The 11,703-nt window shown below is 43.9% G+C and overlaps 2 non-coding genes across 2 annotated transcripts; both read right to left on the reverse strand.

The window, feature by feature from the left end:
- Positions 1–3,944: 3,944 nt before the first annotated feature.
- TRNAL-AAG lies at positions 3,945–4,026 on the reverse strand. Its single transcript has one exon. It is a non-coding gene; the product is annotated as a tRNA-Leu (tRNA).
- Positions 4,027–4,527: 501 nt separating this feature from the next.
- TRNAG-UCC lies at positions 4,528–4,599 on the reverse strand. Its single transcript has one exon. It is a non-coding gene; the product is annotated as a tRNA-Gly (tRNA).
- Between the last annotated feature and the right edge of the window lie 7,104 nt (positions 4,600–11,703).

Below are 11,703 nucleotides of genomic sequence, written 5' to 3' on the forward strand. Positions count from 1 at the left end.
TGTGAGTGTCTTTATGGGGATCAGCCTTCTTTTGTTGAGAGAGATCTTGTGTTTTGAGGTCAGGTGTGTGAATGAGAATGGCTGATTAGAGTGGTGTTCTGGTTGGAAGGCAACAGAGCAGTTGGTGATTAAAGGAGGCATTGTGTCCTGCACGTGTCTTGAGGTATTAGAGTCAGGAAAGAGTGGGAAGTGAAGTATAATTGCAGCACAAGCAGGGTACAATCCAAGTGACAGAGCAAGTGCATTCAAACAACATACAAACAACATACAGGTATCAGGCATACTACTGACTGCTAATTAATAAGGTGGATTATACAGTCAAAACCTAGATAGTCGATACTTTTATCCGTTGAGAACTAGCAGACTACAATACCATTCGTGCTGCTTAGCCTTGTCTTGCTTGATCAGAGGTGTACGGTGAACTTTGCTGTCCTTTCCGGATGTGGGAAGCGTGATGAGGTGGGTGGAAAGATGTTGCCGTACTCAACGTCCATTTATATGTGGCCGCATATTATAGGAAACAAGTTACAGTGCTTTGGGGCTGTCTGAAGGGATTGCTCGAAGGGGCGCTCAAAGGGGCAGGCCCCTTTGTCGCGCTCCTTCGGCGCGTGACGCTCGGCGCGTGACGCCTAGATTAGCAGGTCTTTTAAAGCCCAGCGCGGGCTGCCTTGATAGGCCGGCTGTCCCTTCTTTTAATTGGTCGGGGTCCGGTGGAGGCGGGGCGTCGGCCCGAAGAGGACGGCGATCCGGCTGCGGGCGAGGTCGGAAAGGCCCAACTGGCCTCGTGGTCGGCGAGGGGACCTGCCTGGGGTAGGAGTGCAAGAATGCTAGGCCTTACCCCGGTGGGTCCTCGGCGCCGATCGCGCAGGCCCTCCCTCCTAACGCTGCGTCGCCGGGACGAAAAGGGGGTAGCTTCGCTTCCGCGGGTGTTTTAAAGCCCAGCGCGGGCTGCCTTGATAGGCCGGCTGTCCCTTCTTTTAATTGGTCGGGGTCCGGTGGAGGCGGGGCGTCGGCCCGAAGAGGACGGCGATCCGGCTGCGGGCGAGGTCGGAAAGGCCCAACTGGCCTCGTGGTCGGCGAGGGGACCTGCCTGGGGTAGGAGTGCAAGAATGCTAGGCCTTACCCCGGTGGGTCCTCGGCGCCGATCGCGCAGGCCCTCCCTCCTAACGCTGCGTCGCCGGGACGAAATATATATATATATATATATATATATATATATATATATATATATATATTATCTCCTCCTCCTATTATCGAGGCTGGATTATTTTTTAATCTCTAGAGGCTGTTCCCAAGGGTTCAGGAGTCCTCACTAGAAATATTTCAGTCTCTGATCATGCCCCTGTTTCATTTGGGTTAGACTTGGGAGATGAGCTCAGAATTAATCCATGATGATTTTTTTCATCTATATCTAAAAGACAAATGGGCTGAATATATATATATATATATGGGCTGAATATATATATATGGGCTGAATATATATATATATAAATGGGCTGAATATATATATATATAAATGGGCTGAATATATATATATATATATATATATATATATATATATTCAGCCCATTTGTCTTTTAGATATAGATGAAAAAAATCATCATGGATTAATTCTGAGCTCATCTCCCAAGTCTAACCCAAATGAAACAGGGGCATGATCAGAGACTGAAATATTTCTAGTGAGGACTCCTGAACCCTTGGGAACAGCCTCTAGAGATTAAAAAATAATCCAGCCTCGATAATAGGAGGAGGAGATTATATATATATATATATATATATATATATATATATATATATATATTATCTCCTCTTTGCAAAGAGCACTCATTACAATATATATATATATATATATATATATATATATATATATATATATATATATATTCAGCCCATATATATATATATATATATATATATATATATTGTAATGAGTGCTCTTTGCAAAGAGGAGATTATATATATATATATATATATATATATATATATATATATTATCTCCTCTTTGCAAAGAGCACTCATTACAAGGCAAGGCAAGAAGCAGCAGTGCCCAGAAAGGGAACACCGAAGGGGTGAGTGATGAATTAAAATAATAATAATAATAAGCTAGCTTTTTACAAACAAACAATCCTCAATGTTAAAAAAGAATACTATAGCAATAAAATAGAAAAATGTGCTAACAACCCTAGAACCCTATTTTCCATAGTATCAAATCTCACTAATGACAAACAAAAGGTTGAAAATGTTTTCTTTGCAGTTTTTAGAGAGGATCGTAGGTCTCCTCTGCGAACGTGCATTTCTTCTGTCTTTGCATTTTGCTCAGTTCGGGAGGCAATGCATTTCGTTTGCTTTTTCCCAGTGCATGCACATCAGGCTGGTCTGGCATTTCCTTTCAGCCACTGTCCTCTGTTTTCCTAGTTTGAGGGTCCATATTTTCTAGTCGGTAAGGCTCAGCACTTTTTTTTTTTTAACTCTCTCTATCTGCCTGCTGGTGGCTGGGTCAGTGAGGGCTTGGTCCTCTGAGTGCCAGGGGCCGTAAGTTTGAATCCAGCTTAGGGAGGGAGATGAAAAGTAGGTACTAGTCAAGCTTTTTTTTTTTTCTCTCTTTCTTTAAACGGATCTGGTCCCTATTGGGATTTTGTTTTTAATTCATTTGTTTAGAATTTTCTCCTTTTTGACACCAGTCATGTTTCAATGAAGGTTTCCGTTTTATATGTCTGGCATGTCCCGATTTTCCAATAGGAGGTGTGGATTAGGGTTTCAGGAGGGATGAGTTTGGCTTGTCCAGTCCCTTCCCAGGTACGGTCGCTGCTGCTTCGGTTTTGGGAGTTAGTGTGTTTGCCGTATAGGTTCTGAGTGTCTTTTTTGCAGGCTTTTATGGGAGTCGCCAAAGTTTCTGGCAGTGAAAGGTGTCTGTGCGTCTGTGTTACTGAGGTGACACCAGAAGTGGAACTTTGTTTTGCATGGCGAGTTAGTGAGGGCCTGTCTCCCCCAGCCGGACATCATCACGAAAGGCCGGCTCAGGGTGACGCGTGATAGCGGGGGACGGGGGACATTTCGGGCCCTGCCTCGGTGGATGATATCGGGCAAGGGAGGCAGCCGAGAGGATCGGTCCCACAGCGGCAGGAAGTTTTGTGGTGCACGAGCAACTTTGGCGGTCACCCCGTGCCCCTTTGTCAACAGGACGGCTTAACCCTCCCAACTGCAATGCACGTTTACTAGGACTCCCGAATTCAACATTAAGACCACTTCAAATATTACAAAACACAGCAGCTAGAATACTGACCAGAAAAAGAAAAAGGGACCATATAACTGAAAACTTGACAAAATTACACTGGCTACCCATTGAATACAGGATTAAATACAAAGTATTATGTACCATATATAAACTAATACATGATAAAGAAGCAGACTGGCTAAACACAGCATTACGAGTACACATTCCACAAAGAAACCTTCGCTCAGCAAATAAAGCACTTCTAACCATTCCCTCAGTAAGGACAGCAAAACTATCACAAGTAAGAGAAAGGGCCTTCTCATTAGCAGGCCCCATATTATGGAACACAATGCCTCCTGAGATCAGACCACAAAGCGATCTCAAAACCTTTAAGAAAAACTTAAAAACATGGCTCTTTAAACAAGCCTTTTCTAAAGAGACCGGAGAATAGAGAACATACAGGAACATGCAAAAAAACCCCACAAGCACACAGCAATAATCTCACAACATACATGACATTACTTTATTAAAGCTCATAACAAACATAAATATTACCGATGTACAGTACCGATGGTACACCTAGACAAAACTTACACTACCCAACTATTGTGCCCCTTTTATGTTATACTGTAAGCGAACCTTTAACCGTTGCGATGGTGTATATCTTAGCCACGGTTTAGAAAAGATTTTAAATAAATAAATAATCAAAGTGTTCTTAAAAGGGTGAGAATGGCAGCAGTGGGATTCGAACCCACGCCCCCGAAGAGACTGGAACCTTAATCCAGCGCCTTAGACCGCTCGGCCATGCTACCCCACACTCCAAGGGAAAATGACCCTTCGAATGCCCGAACTGATACTTTGGAGGAGACAGACATGGCAATGTCATTCGAAAAACCATAGGGTAAGTACAATGAATCACTCAGTCACTCAGTCTGTCTAATAGAAGTGTTAAGGTGGTGTGATTGATTTGATTAGGTACCTTTATTTGTTAATCAGAGCAGCAGTGTGTCACTTAGGACAAATAACTTGCCAGGTACTTGTGTCTTGGATTGGCCACTTTGGCAACTGGATAGTGGGATTGATGGAACCTTGGTCTGACCCAGTATGGCATATCTAATGTTCTTGTGGAAGGAAAAGAGGAGCACAGAATAAAGAAAGGAAAGAAAAAGAGAAAAGCCAACTTTCATTTATAAAACACTCTCTCTCTCTCTCTCACTCTTAGAATCTTCACAAATTCTTTGTAAGTAACACAGGTAAAGAATTGATGGCAAAGGATGACTTCTATTAAAACTGTGTTTTTAGGTCTAAACGGATGCATTGGCTGGGAATCGAACCCAGGTCAACTGCTTGGAAGGCAGCCATGCTCACCACTATACCACCAATGCTGTTGAGCACCTAGCATGCGATCCCATCTCTGAATGGTTGAAAGATGGATGGCCATCGTAAGAAGAACTTATTGAGCTAGAACATTAGTTTAGCAAGACCCTAACGATTAGATTGGATGGAAAAGATAAACAGATTGACATTAACGTATGCCACTCTTAAAAATTATTATATTCTTCTCTCAAGTGTGCATTCGTCAAATACAGCAAACATGAAGGAACGGAAGATGGAAGGGCTGATGTAAGTACTTACAATCTCAAGATCTCATCATCCAAGAACAAAGAGACCCGACGCTACCAGATATATTTTTTTCCCTTCTTATAAAGCCTTTCAAAAAGAAAGGGGCCTGATGAGATACTTCAAAATAAATTCAAAATGATAAAGACATTTGCTCAAGATCATATTAAACCTTCTATTACCAGGCAGAAGATATTGAAATCTGTTACGTTTTCTCAGTTTACAGAAACACGGTTTTCCTACGCGCGTACCCCTTTGAAAATCTACCCGTGAGTGTTCAGCGCCCGCTTTCTTAACATATCCCCAGGCACCTCTCCTGGCAGCGCGGTGCAATATTTAAATTAGGTCTCGCGCTGTTGAGGAGGCGCTAGGGGCGATTGCGCACCCCTAGCGCCTTCTTGACAGCATGCACCCGAGAGGTACACTGTCGGGGGCTTTCCGCCGGTAAAGAAAATGGACGCTGAATTTACCAGCATCCGTTTTCCTAACCAGCCCACATGCACAGGTTAGGAAAACGGATGCTGATAAATTCGGCGGCATTCTCCGAACCTGACTACCGGCATCTAAGGAATGTATAAATCAATATTAAAGTGTTTGGCACTTAATATTAATTTATTCACTCCTTCACTTATTGCCCATTGATTCCTTCACTGTCACATGTCAGTGAAATGGACCGATGGGCAATAAGAGGAGTGAATAAATTAATATTAAGTGCCTGACATTTTAATATTGATTTATTCACTCCTTACAATGCAGGCAGTCAGGTTTGGAAAATGGATGCTGAATTTATCAGCATCTGTTTTCCTAACCCATGGATGTGCTAGGGGTTCAGAAACCAGAGGCTTGTCAACTGAGCAGTTTTTTCTGCTTTTCTATACTAGTTTTAGGAGCGCTCAGCAATTAACGCCTGCTCCGGGCGGGCATTAATTTCTGATCGGTAAAATGTGCATCCTAGACGCACTTTTTTTTTGCATTGGGAGTGAATAGCTAATAGCCTCATTTACATGCATTCACATGTGATGAGCACTATTAGTTTCACTCCGCGTTGGATGTGCGTTGTAGAGGCGCTAATCCCCTTATTGCCATGCTAAGTGCACTGTATTATGTCGGCCCCTTGGTGAGGGAAGCAGGTAAAGCAGTAATGCACGAGCATACAATGGCTTATGTCACTCGGGTTAAAAGAAATCTGCAATGCAGATATCTTGAATTTGACTAAAGCGCTGAAGGCAGCGCAGGCTAAACATAGAGCTGATATGTCAGAACACTAAAGAAGGCCGAACAATTCTGCAGCTCATCCTTATTGTCACCAGTACCTCCTGCTTGAATCTACCAGCTAATTCTGGCAGTGATGTACAATAACCAAAGCCACATGGTTTTGGCTGAACTGATGGGGGCACAGGAGGCTGATAGCAGCAGCAAGTAAAGCAGGGAGGACTTACTGTGGAGCTGGAGAAGAAAATGAAAAGAAGGCTATACTGCAGGATAGGGAGAATGAGCAGGAAGGAAAGAGGAGAGGAAGGAGATTAATGAGGGAGGAGAGACTGGCTGGCTGAGAGAGAGCTTGAAGGGGGAGAGTTGGGTGAAATGATGGATGAGGAAAAAGGACAGATTGTGGGACCGGTCCATACATACTTATTAGCCAAATAGATAAGAGAAGGAGAAGCCAAAGTCTATTTTCTTGTGGACAGCAGACTTTTGTATTGGGATTTGCCCGATTCATCCAGATGAGCTGGACCTGCCCCTGTGAGAGACAGGGCTGGAAGAAGCATTGCTCTGACCTAGCCTCACATTTCTTATGTTCTTAGTGTTTATATAGAGAGGGCAGGAAGTTGGGGGCAATCTCCTACCTGAGCAGAAGCGCCTGCAGGCATTTTCCTCCCTGATTTTGCTGCCTTCAGGATTAGAAATGAATTGGGGACTCTTTCTCGGGCTGCGGAAGAGCCGAGTGTTTGCCTCTTGCTGTATGTGGGGAGGGGGTGTCAGACTCAGAGCTGCAGAGCCTGGCAGGGGAGGAAGTCTCTCGTTTCCTGAATCTGAATCTCAAAGCATCAGAGCTGCACAGCTGTAGAGGGGAGGGAATCTTCCTCTCTCTTTTCCTGAATCTGAAACCTATCAAACTTACAGAACAGCTGCGCCCCCCACATCCTACCCAGTGCTTTCACTGAGGGCACAGAATGATGACATCACTGAGGAGGGCGCTTTACAGTTTGGACACATGCTGATGACATCACAGACGAGGTGTAGTGGTATTCTGAGGGCTCACAAAGATGACATCACACAGGAGGCGGGGAAACTTTACTCTGAGGGCAGAGGCTGATTCAGTATTGCCAATTTAGAGATTTTGTAGCTAGATCTGGTGACTTTTTAAACCAAATGGAGATTTTAGAACTGTGAATGAGACAAGGATCTAATTTAGTTCCTTTTGGACATTTAGTTACAAATCTAGGGACTTTCTCACAGCTCTATAATTTCCATCAGGCTCCCAACTTGCAGAACATATCTGGAAGCAGAAAAGTGCATTAGAGTGAGACCTCATCTGGCTAGAATGGGGCAGGAAAGTACAAGAGATAGCTAAAGCCAGAAGAATGCAGGACTGCATAGAGAGAGGAATAACCAGTAAGGAAAAGGAGGTGATAATGCACTTGTACAGGTCCTTGGGGAGGCCTCACCTACAGTACTGTGTTCAAAAAGGATAGAGACAGGATGGAGGTGGTCCAGAGAAGTGCAACCAAAATGGTGTGGGGTCTGTTTTAGAAGACCTACGAGGAGAGGCTGAAGGATCTGAAGATATATATAGATATGTCCTGTAAGAGAGGCGGTGCAGGGGAGATATGATACAGACCTTTTTATGTTGTATGAACTTTGAACTTTTCCCTTGCAAATGAAACTCAGATCAAACAGGAAATATTTCTTCATGGAGAGGGTGATGGATGCCTGGAATTCCCTTCTAGAGGAATGGTGAAGACAGAAACAGCCACAAATTTCAAAGGGGCAAGGGATAGATACTGTGGATCTCTAAAGGCTACATACAGGACAGAAAAGAGAAAAGCATGCAGAAGGTAACGTGTTGGTACAGCGGTTACTACACTTAGCAAAAGGCTTGGACATTACTACCCTTAACCAATATGCTCTGATGCTTTCAATACAACTGCAAAATTGCTCCCCGCTAAGACGGCAGGGGGGGAAAAAGATGAACTGGATTCAGATGACAACTCAGGGCCTCCACTTCCATGGTCTGGCATATAGAGATGCAGGCATAAGAGAAATAGCACAGGACTGCTTCTATGGATAAGCCCTAAAGGAAGTGAAGAAATTGTGCATGGGGTAACTTGCTAGTACAGCAGTTACTACCCTTAGCAGAAGGCATGGAGATTACTAACCTTAACCAATAAGCCTTGATGCATATAATGTAAGTGCAACATTGCTCCCCACTTCGACAGCAGGGGAAAGGGGAATTGGATTCAGACAACAACCAAGAAGGCCCTGACTTCTACTGTTTGGGGTACTGATATGCAGGAGGGTGTGGACCCAGCAACAGATCGGGAGGTGGAGTCACGTCCCCAGGAGGGCATGGACCCCCAGTGTTGGCACGGACCTTTCAGCAGAGGGGAAGTGGCACTGAGGAGATGGCAGCGGTTTAGATACAATGGACCCCCTCCCCCCCCCAGGCCAACAGTACTCACCAACCCAGTTGCATCTTTTCACATGGGTGAGACTTGGGATAAAAAGGGGAGGATAATAATAACACTTGATTAAGTGGGAGCTCAATATTCCCTTCTATTCTATAGGGGGGAATACTGAGGGGGGCCAACAACCCCAAATTGCCAAATATTAACTTTATTTATTTATTTATTTATTTATTTATTTAAAAGTTTTTATATACCGCAAATAGGACAGTAGCCTGACCATCTAAGCAGCTTACAATAAAACATTCATAAATAAAAGACAAACCAAGCAATCATAAAAAATACATCACATTTACAGCACATCGTATGCAACCATATATATATGTATAGATATTTGAGACTAGTATAGTGAACAGGTTCCTATTGGAAATAGATTTTAGTGATTAATGTATATTATAAGCGGCGGTACAAAGGTAGGTTTTCAGAGATTTCTTAACTTCTTTGGTATTTGCAGTTAGGCGAATTTGTTCAGGGATAGAGTTCCACAAAATTGGACCTGCGACGGAGAAAGCCCGCTTGCGAGTCAATGCCAAACTTGCGATTTTTACAGATGGTACTTCTAGAATGAATTTATCCATGGAACGAAGCTGTCTGGTAGGTTTGTATGTTCTTAGTAGGGAGCAAAGTCAGACTGAGTTAAGCAAATGTTGCTTACCTGATGTAACAGGTGTTCTCACAGGACAGCAGGATGTTAGTCCTCACAAATGGGTGACATCGAGGATGGAGCCCTGTACGGAAAACTTTTCTGTCAAAGTTTCAACAAGCTTTGACTGACACTGGCACACTGGGTGCACTGAGCATGCCCAGCCTGCAATTATCCCTGTGAGCCACAGGTGTCTCCCTCAGTCTCGTCTTATAGCTAAAAGCGCAAGCGAAACTAAAATAAAAGTATACAGACCCAACTCCGCGGGGTGGCGGGCGGGTTTCGTGAGGACTAACATCCTGCTGTCCTGTGAGAACACCTGTTACATCAGGTAAGCAACATTTGCTTTCTCACAGGACAAGCAGGATGGTAGTCCTCACAAATGGGTGAGTACCGAGCTGAGGATGCCCGGGAATGCACCAGATACACCGCAGATGCGCAAAGGCGTAACGACTGAGGTGGAAATGGGAACGGAGGGCATCCGCAACACCATAATGGGTTCGTGGAAGGATGTTGGGTAGTGAATTGAAAAAGGTAAGAGTAGGCGGACTGGCCAAACATGGAGCATGCCGGCTAGTCAATGTAAGCAATAATAGGCTGCGAAGGTATGGAGAGGACTCCAGGCTGCAGCCTGATAAAAAAGTACAAGCAGCAGTAACCAAAGGGAAGCTGTTAAGGCTAAGACGGACAGAACAGTATGTGGATACCCACAGTGTTGTAGTGAAATGTCTGCTTGTTGGTAGGAAAGGAAATATAGACCACTTAATCAGAAGGATTAGGTCTGTGTGGCCACTGGAAGTAGCAGCTTGACCCTTGCATGAAGGAAAGAGTCAAGTGGAATTCACATGGAATGCAGTGCAATGTAGATAGAATGTAAGCGCAGCATTACTGTCCAGGAATGTGGAAAACCCAGTCTCTCCCTAGGGCGAGAGAGAGAGGTTAGGAAAAATTAATAGAGTATTTCCTGAGGAAAGGAGATACAACATCTACCTGAAAAGGATAGAAAGTTGAATGCGTAGAACTACTCAGTGGCAGAGGAACGGAGTCAGGTGAGTATGGAAAGAGTGCATAACTCACGGACCCTGCTGGCAGGAATGACATTAAGAGGGAAAGAAGTTCCCTTGCCAAACTGTGGAAGAGAGGAATGGAAAGGCTCAAACGTAGAATGTATGAGACTTATAAGGAGAATATATATGTTCATTCCGTGATTAGAGAAATAGAGGCGGCTTGATCAGTGGATAATCCATGGTAAGCCGACTCAGAGAGGATTACCGAAAACGGGAATCCAACTCCCAAAACGATACACCTCCTAAGAGAAAGGTGTAACTATGTGGAGGATGTCTGGAGAACAGAATCCGAGGGAGTAAGAAAAAATGGTGGAAAAGTAAAAGGGGTAATACCTCTTTTTTTTTTTTTTTTTAGCGTCAGGAGGTAAAGCCTGCCATATTAAACGGCAAGATTTATGTTTAGAAGGTTTTGTGACGCTACCAGAACCTAAGAACATCAGTAAGTCTATGATTTGGGACTGACTGGTGAGAGAATAAAAGGTTACTGATATGATGGATTGAGAAGTATGGGAAAGCATACTGATCTCAGTCAGGGAGTGGGGAAAAGAATACTGAACCCCATCCCAGTTCAACATTAGAAGAATGCTGGCTACTAGAGGCAGCAGAAGAGATATATTGAAGAGGCCTTTGATGGAAGAAAAGGCATCTAAGGGAACACATAGGAAACATGTGCAGGGAGCAGAACCTGTGCATCGTATGGAATGATGCAGACGCCGAGGAAAGTTTAGTTAAACTCAGCGTTAAAAGATTTGCCCTGTACACATGTAATTGAGACCATTCGAGAGGATAGAACCTACGTGGAGAAGGTCAGATAGAGCGTTCATTAAATCTCTTAGATATGTGGCCCAAGGACGCATGAAGTGAACAAGGGCCAAGGGTAGAGCTGCGCAGCTGTCTAGCAGAGCAGCTAAGAGGTAATGCGTGCTTATGAGTTGGAAAGCACATTGTCCCTATGCTGTCTGTCTGTATGCACAAAGAATTGTTGCAAAAGCAGTATTGGAAGGCATAAGGGCATAACTCATGGGTGCAACGTCCAGGAAGTTTATGAGAAACTATGCTGGAGTGCAATAGATGCATAATGGGTTGACAGCTTTCAGGAGAAACTTTATAACCCTAAGGAATTGCGAGCATGAGTCGAAGGAGACTAGGTCCTAGTTCGAACTGGGATAAGAATCAGGGACGAAAGCAATGAAACCACTTAGGTCCATTGAGTATAGAATGTCACTGAATATAACCCATAGCAGTTTTGAATTATGAGAAAAATGCATAGTGGGAAGAAACCCCATAGCCCAACCATGAAAAGTTGAAAGGCTGAGGTTATGGAAAATATGCACAGGGACAGATACGAATGTATCAGAATGTCTGTGCGCATGCTGGACAAGAGGGTCTTAAGACTGTGGTGTCCAGAAGTGTTACAGAAGGGATTTATGGCAGTGACAGTAATCCCAGTTAGTAAATGTATAGTGAGTCCTG

This window comes from Rhinatrema bivittatum, unplaced genomic scaffold (assembly GCF_901001135.1).
Source record: "Rhinatrema bivittatum unplaced genomic scaffold, aRhiBiv1.1, whole genome shotgun sequence".
Classification (NCBI taxonomy): Eukaryota; Metazoa; Chordata; class Amphibia; order Gymnophiona; family Rhinatrematidae; genus Rhinatrema; species Rhinatrema bivittatum.